We start from the raw sequence: 8,772 nt of genomic DNA on the forward strand, positions 1-8,772 counted from the left end.
TTGTCATGTAGCGTAAGCTAACCGTACAATTATTCAGGCTGTTGTTGCCTCCGTTCTATTTTTATTTAAAATTGCCTTTCAAGATGACATGTCTGTTCTTGATGATGTATATTATCAAATACATTTCCCCCAAAAAGGCGACTTATACTCCAGTGCGACTATATGTTTTTTCCTTCTTTATTATGCATTTTATGGTTTGTGCGACTTGTACTCTGGAGCGACTTATAGTCCGGAAAAAAAGGTAATTATTTTAATTCTGATAGCAACATTATATTTGACATTCACTAAACAAATGCAACAATTCATTCCTAAAGAGTCTAAATAATTTTAAACTTCCTTTCCCATTTTACATTTCATCCAAAAGATAGAGACCATATGATTGAGAAGGGCGCTGGGTTGCCAGCACAACGTTTCTCACTGCACTGTGATGAGGGGTTAGAGCCAGAGGGCCGCAGGGAGGGGAAGGCTGCCGCGGCCCGACTGAAAATGAGGCGCTGCTCACTTCTCTGGCGCTCAGATTTACATTTCAGACTTATCAGAGTTCAGGCTTAGGTAAACGCGCAAGTGGGCGTGCGGAAGCACAAATCTGACAGCTAAAACCCCAACCAGCTCGACAACAGTTCAGCACGAGAACAAAGCAGTGGCCGGCAGTCCTTCTCTCCTATCTGCTGAATCTGCGACAAGTCATGCTTGTGTATTTACAGGCAAGGAATGAAGCTACAACATTTGGTTGTGCTCATTCAGCTCTGAAATTGTCTGACTTATGTTCTTGCAGAGGAAAAGAAATAAGAAAAAAAAACAACAACAGCACACTGAGAGCGAAAACTGAGATTCACTTTCAGTTTCAGTCTAAACTCATTGGACCTTTAAAGGTTTCCTCTCTGCTGGGGCAGAGTTGGAGTGAATTCATTTGCCGTGTACATGAGCCTCATTTGAATCCTGTTTGAATGAAAGTAAATACTTTTACTATGGTTACCTTTGTCCACATTAGGGTAGGGTAAAAACCGGGACCCCAAGGGACTGTTTGCGCAGTTCACGTGATGTAAGCCCAAGGCGACACGTTTAGAAATGTCTGTTTCCTACTTTGTATCTATTCAGAATTATTACGCGAGTTTGTAAAAACAGTTAAGGACTGCAGTGATTTATTACTGAGCGGAGAGGAAAAAAAAAATCAAACAGACTGCCTGGAGTCAGCAATTTCTGCTCTCTTTGCCATATTCTTGGCACTCGGCCAAACGGGTTCCTGTGCCAACACTTGTCGCTCATCATTATGAGCTGTCAAACAACCACCAGTCTGGTTCTGAACCAAACGGCGAAACCTGTTTTTAAAAGCACCAACAAAAAGACGCACGACAAACACAGAGTAGTGAAACACATCTGTTTGAAACCGAGCCGGTTTGACTCACTGTCCTGGAGCTTTTCTCCGGCTGCTATGACTTCACCAACCCCTGTGGCCACATGCTGACTTTAAAGTAACACTTAGACAATTGGGAAATGCATTTACTACTTTTGCAGAGAATTAGACGACGCGACAAGACGCACACATCTTATAGACCAGCAGAAAACCGTCCACTTGCTTTAAAGTTAACCCTAAAGCCAGGATGTATATATTAAATTGTAACCATGGTAGTTCTTTATTACCTTTTTGAAAAAGAGTTTAGACAAACAAAAAATTAATTGGTAGGGGTTGAGAAAACCTAACGGCCTGCTTTAAAAGTTGACCTCAGTGCTAATTAAGCATGGGCTGGGTTAAGGCATCAAGATATACCAAAGTTTTAAAAAGTAACACTATTAAAGAAGCAAAGGTCAAAAGTCCTTTTCATGCGATGCCAGAGAAAATAACAAAACGACTGGTGTTATCTCGGGTTGTATTAAGCAGAATAGTGCCACGCTGCAACAAGACAAAGTCATGTTGTGGAAGCTAATGAAGCACCTCCCATCACTCTTATTAAGGTTACATGGCAAGCTAGCCTTCCAACTAGAGAAACTAATTAACCAGCAAAGAAGTGTCCTGTTTGAATCCACCAATTCTGAATATTTCTTGGTAAAAGATAAAAATCTGGGGCCAGCAGCAGTAGCTACTCATGTGGTCAAGGTCAGGTGGTTCGTAAGTTGCGATAACCTCTTTAAAGCTTTTTAACAGCTTTTCACTCCTAGTTAAAAGTTCCCTGAAACCTTTAGGTTGTTAGTCCAATTTCCAATTCAGTAAATGTCTCAAAGGTTTGTTTGGGCTTTTAACTGCATTAAATATTCACTAAAGCATATTTTTTTTAACCTTTTACAGCTATCTTTTATTCTCATCAATTTCAAACCTTTAAGACAGCTCAAACAATATTGTACAGTCATAGTCAATGTCTTTATCAGCTCTATCTGTTTACCTATTCTTGCCCCCCAACCTTGTTCTTCCGTTAACTGTTTTTACAGCCTTTATGAAAATGTTAACTTGACCATTAAGAAAATTATTTTCCATCAGTATAAAATTGTTACAATTTCAGGAAGAGGAAAAACAGAGTGGATTTAGGAGATTTTTTTCCACCCCTAAAGGAGTGGAAGAGTGGGTAAGACGGTCTCGCGCGTGCGTGCAATTACCAGAAAGGGACTTGGGCGTTTCTTACCTAAATTTCCGGAAACCTCATCCACTCTATCTTTAATGCATTTTGTGTGACAAATTTATAAATTCTATAGCTTTGTGCTGCCTTGTTACAACATTAGTTCCACCAACTTTTTTGCGTGTGTAAAAAAGTGATGATGGGATATTAGTTGAAACAGTGTATGTTTATACACCGTCGAAATACAAGCTTAAGTCGAGTCAAACAAGAGAATTTTCTACATATTCATTATTTGTGGCCCAGGCACCACAGCCCCTTTCCCTGTCTTAATCTATTTCTAATCAAACACATGTTTGATGTTGCATGCTTTTGTTATTCTTTTTCTCTTGATACTAAATTCTTATAAGTTGATTTTTCCATTGCAAAAAATGGGAAAGCATAAGTGAGGAAAAGCACAAGGTAATTTAATACAGATGTTAAATGATACATACACTGTATACATACACATAAATCTGTAAGTGTGTGGATAATGATGTGAGGTGGAGTAAATCTTTGAAAGTGATGATGATCGGTGCTGACTGCTGTGTCCAAGAAGCAGGAACAAGTTATAAGAGCATCACGGTGGAATAAAGCCCACCCCAATGAAAACTATGAACGACACAGAGCCCTACCATAGGACTTCACCCAGAGAGCTACAATTCCTGCATTCACAATCAGACTTGGCGACATTTACTAGTGACAGCACAGGATGGGACAAAAGATCACCACATATCTACTGCTGACACTTTCACCGGGACTTTTTCTAGCAAACACAGAGATAAGCCCAGTTGTCTGTCAAGCAGATGCCGTAAATTTCTTGCTCCGAATCCGAGCATTGTTCATGACACCTTGAAATATCTTCCTACATCGCTGAAAAGTTCCTTTAAAAGATTTGAACATTTTTTAAGAAAAAAAAAATATGACGCCTCCTATTAAGTAATTTCAGAAATTGAACAAATTGCACGCTGCTGTCTGACATGTTTTCTTGATTTATTTTTGTATCCATTAAAACGCTTTAATCGTCATGACCTTCAGCGTTTGATTAAAACACTGCATTGCACACTCCAGCTATGCACTTTCCGTGACATTAAATATGCATCTGCACTGAGCTTGCATCCAAGTTTTTTTTTTTCTTTCCATGGGATCCACCTGAAACAGCACTGCAGATAGCTGGGTTGAACGCAGCATGTTGATGGAGCTACCCCGCACTCTGCTATTTTGCCTGTCTGATGGAAATCTAATGAAACGTGCAGGTTTCTGATCCAGGCAGAAATGATTGCACATGCTGGGTGGAAGGGGGGGAGAAAAAAAAGGCTAATGGAGACATTGTGAATATATTGAGAGGGGCCTGTTAATGAGCTCTCTTTGGAAGACAGGGGGACATGTTTTGCATATGTGTCAGGTTTGATGACATCCTGCTACATTTCATTTTGGGAGGTATTTAGGGTGCCAGAAATAATCTGTCACTATCTTGATTGTGTGCTCCACCTGTGTGTGCTGGTGGTCTAGTGATGTAAGAAAGATAATCTGAATGCATCTCACGGCCTGCTGAAGGCGATGATTTTTTATTTTATTTTTTTTTGTAAGCATTGTGGGAACACGTATGCAACCAGGAGCGGCGTATGTTGTGTTGTGTCTAAAGCATTGAGAGGCGAACCTCTCTGGAGGAAGTGTAGCACAACCTACTAGGATGAGTCGAACAACTGCTCATCCGCAGAGATGAAAAAAGGTTATCGTCCTTCCTGTTTAATGGGATCCTTTCCATTTAAAATTCAGATTTACTTTGAATATCAAAATAAAGCTGTGTCTCCGAGAACTTTAAAAGAGGGTGCATTAAGTAAAGCCATTATCTGTTGAGATTACACCATCGCGGAATGAGAACTAATCGCAAAGGTTGAGTTGGAGACAGCAGAGCTCCTGCTTGCTGAGATAAGGTAATCCTTCACAACACAAGAAGGCGAACAGTGTCTTCGGAGTGACAAAGGTTTGCACACATGTTCACACACAATGCATAACAAAATAAGGCCACCACCTTCAACGGTTCTCTATACAACGACGACACAGCCTACAGGCCACATGGTGTATGGACAGTAACCTGCTCCTTAACACCAGCAAAACCAATAAGCTCATTGTGGACTTCAGGAAAAAGAGAAGAGGCACACATGACCCCGTCTACATCGACATGATACCTGTCGAGTGAGTCTCCAGCTTCAAGTTCCTGATGACCCACATCTCGGAGGACCTGTCCTGGACCACCAACATCTCCAGCCACAGTAAGCTTACCAGCGATTGTCCTTCCTAGGGACACTGAAGAAGAAACATCTAAGCATGGGCTTAGATGTTTCACCATTGCGTGACTGAGAGCATCTTAACCAACTGTGTCACAGTCTGGTATGGGAGCTGCTCAGTCTGGAAGCACAAAGGACTGCAGCGGGTAGTAAAAACAATCTGAATGACTCCTCCCACCTGACATATGGACCGTTTGCCCCCTGCTCACCCCTTCACAGCAATTCACCCACACCCTGCAACTCCTCATTTCCTCCCTGACCAAAGAGATTCACCACTGCACTACTGGACTGTTCTGCACACGCACACTTTTAGCGACCTGTTTGCACAGTACCATGTACCAAATGTTACACTATTGATCTCACCTAATTTATCATCAGCCTGTCTTTCATTGTGAATTATGGTATAGTTCCTGTGTATAGTCTACTTACATTTAACTCACAAATCCATCTGTATAATATGTGTATTAGTGCCACAATCGACCATTGTGGCACTATTTGCTCACTCAGCTAAATATATGGTCTCCCCTGTACATTGGTTTTCATCTTTAAATACTATTCACATGCTACAAAAACATGTACCATGCCTCTTATAAACCACGCTATGTATGCTGCATGCAGAAACTGCTTACTGCACTTCTGGTTAGAAGCTAAACTGCATTTTGGTGCCCTATACCTGTACACGTGTAATGACAATAAAGTTCAATCTATTCTAATAATATACAGTATAATCTCATCAAATATGAATAATGGTAAACACTGAGATTAGGTATAGAAAACCAGAGGTGGGAACAAGTCAATGTTTTGTAAATCCCAAGTAAGTCTCAAGTCTTTACCCTAAAGTCCCGAGTCAAGTCTCAAGTCAAAACAGGTATTTCTCAAGACAAGTCCAGTCTTTAATTTCTAATTTCAAGTCGTTTCAAGTCTTTAACAATGTTGAAATACATGTTAAATGTAAATAATAAAGCGTGTGTTCTTTTTAAATCTGTATTTATCTGAGAATGTAATGAAACCAGTGTAACTGACCTTACAAAACAGTAAAATTAAACTTCGCTTCAAGAACATTCCACCTTTGAACTATATTTTCCACAATATATTTAGTGACAAATACAACGGCAGAACTTCATATTCAGTCCCAATGAAATTACTTTAGGGAGCATCTTTCTCCTTAGCTTCTTTTCTTCTCCTTTAAAAAAAAAATCTGGTTAATTTAATTGGCTGTGCTGCATCTCACGCACACATACGTACGCAGTGGGGGAAAGAGAGAGACGGTCTGCATGTGTTGATAACGATTGAGTGAAATTAATTAACGGTGCACACTTTTTAAATGACAGATGTCTTAAGCTTTGTATTTTGTGTCAAGTCTTTTCAAGCAAACAGGTTCAAGTCCAATTCAATTCTCGAGTCATTGGTGTTAAAGTCCAAATCAAGTCACAAGTCCCTGAACACTTTTTCAAGTCAAGTCCAAGTCATGTGACTTGAGTCCCCAACGCTGTAGAGAACTATAATGTATGAGCAAAACTAGAGAGCAACCAAGAAATTCTCACCTTGAGATGAGGGGCCAGCCAGTTGGTAACTCCAAAGATCCAGTCTATTTCTGATCATACAAGGTACTAAAAGGGGACACCAGCCACAACACTCTTGAGTTTGGCTGTCTTTATAGAGGCAGGAAGACTCGGTCACTATCAGTGAGCTATTAAAAGATTAAGTCAGAGGAAGCACTCAAGACATACTAAGCTATGAGACAAGAAGCGTAGACGTGTCAATGAAACTATTGCTTCATCGACACGTCTACGCTTCCTTCAGGCTGGAGAAGAGTTTGGTGGTCTTTCAGCGAAACCAAGAAGGTTAGAACAGTAAAGGCCTTCTGTGTGTCATGCAACAAGCTGGATTTGGAAATCTCAGAGGAAAGATAAGGGTCTATATTTTCTAGAATACACATATAGAGACTACTGTTTTGTAACGTGTAGCCAGATTGACATTAGATCATCAAGTCAGTTTAAAATGTCCACTCTGTAATTATTTTGTCTTCGTTCAAAGATAATAATTAATGAACACTCAGTACGAAGACTAGGAGGAAAACTTTGAATGCGGTTTTTATACTTTCTTATAATTTAGATCTTATAGAAATTAGAGTTGGCTAAAATCAGTATAACATTTTTTTTTTGAAGTTTCAAAGGTCAGAAAGCCGTCAGATAATATAACCCTTATCTGTGCATTTTTAGAAACACAGGCAATTACTTTGATTGACTTAATTAAAAAAGTACTATTATCTAGGTTTAGTATAAGAAAGCTGGGTTTAGCATCAGAATAATTTTCTCCAGGTTGAGCTTCCCTAGTGCCATTTAGACAATCTGGCATTCAACAGATTTATAGGTGAATAATTTAATCTGCTTAGCCCATTGTAGGCTAACACAAGCGATGTTAGTAATACTCTAAATATACTGTATATGAGGGTACAGTATCCATAAGCATCCATTTGAAATGCATTATTAAAAACTCTGCTGGGCAGTTAAAACTTACCTAAAAAAATGACTTTGCAAATAAACTGAAGCTGTATAGTTTTCTTTTCTTTTAAGTACAGACTGCTGAGGCTTGAGTGCTTTGTGGCCCAAACTCCAACTCACACCTTGTTATTAACAATGTGCAAGAAGCCTCCGGCATTCAGGCTGACACCCTTGTCTGGAACAGGCAAGGCTCCTTTTTTAACCCTTGCAACCTTTCATGATACTGGAAGCTGAAGACATGAATTATGCTTCTTAAACTAAAACACGTCAAGAGGTTTTTATTAGTCAATAGTGATTTTAGTTTGTGTTATTTAAATGTTTTTAATTGTGTTTTACTGTAACACACCTTATAATTGCTGCGTGAGAAAAGTTTTACTCCAGATGTAACAAGACAGCTTCCATAAAGTTAATTTTTTTTGTCGTGTCAGTCCACAGAATATTTTCCCCAAAGTGTGTGTTCTTTTTAAATCAGATAGGAGTTTTTTTTAAGCAACTGTGAGATGGACATTTATGTTCTTCAGGGTCAGGAGTGGTTTTGGCCTTTGTACTCCCCATGGATGTTATTTTAGTCAGTCTCTCTCTCTCTGTCTGTCTGTCTCTCTGTCTGTCTCTCTCTCTCTTTCTCTCTGATTAGAGATTATGACCACTGACTCTAGCTGAAGCATGTTAGGCCTCCAGTGTTATAGATATTGTATCAGGCTGTTTTGAAACCTCCTAGATGAGTTGTTGAGGTGCCCTAAAAGTTATTTTGGTACGCTGATCACTCCTGGGAAAATTCACTACCGTTTTGTTTTTTTTCAGTAATAGTTCTTGCTACAGTGTCTCTCACCCCAGGGATGAAGCTGGATACCTTCTTTAGTAACAGACTGCTCCATCCTAAGTGCATTAAGGAGCATTATCGCAGATATTTCCTCATATTTCCCCATGTTACTTGCTGGTGATACATCACTGTGGGACAATAAATAATTTACTGTTCAATTCTTTTTCTATAAGCTGCAGACCAAAAGCCTTAGAAATAGCTTTGTAACGCTCTACAGACTGACATATGTCAGTCACTTTGTCATCTGTTCTTGAATTTCTTTAGATCTGGTTGTATTATACTACTTCAAGGTGTCATACGGGTTCCTTTGAAGGGATTTCTTGATCCTAAAGTTCTGGTAGCAATCGAGTAACCAGTCCAAAAAGTATAGCTAATTACGGTAAATTTGTGATTTAACATGGGGGTGGGTAAAATCACTCACATAAACCCAGGCCAGTTCAGATTTTAATTTAAATTTTTTTGTTCATGGCTGAGATCATCATTTAAAAATAGTTTTCTGTGTTAACTTAGGTTGTCTTTGTCTATTAAGATGCCTTGTTTGATGATATGACGCATGTGAAACAAGAGTACCA

This window comes from Fundulus heteroclitus, chromosome 18 (assembly GCF_011125445.2).
Source record: "Fundulus heteroclitus isolate FHET01 chromosome 18, MU-UCD_Fhet_4.1, whole genome shotgun sequence".
In the NCBI taxonomy this organism is placed as follows: domain Eukaryota; kingdom Metazoa; phylum Chordata; class Actinopteri; order Cyprinodontiformes; family Fundulidae; genus Fundulus; species Fundulus heteroclitus.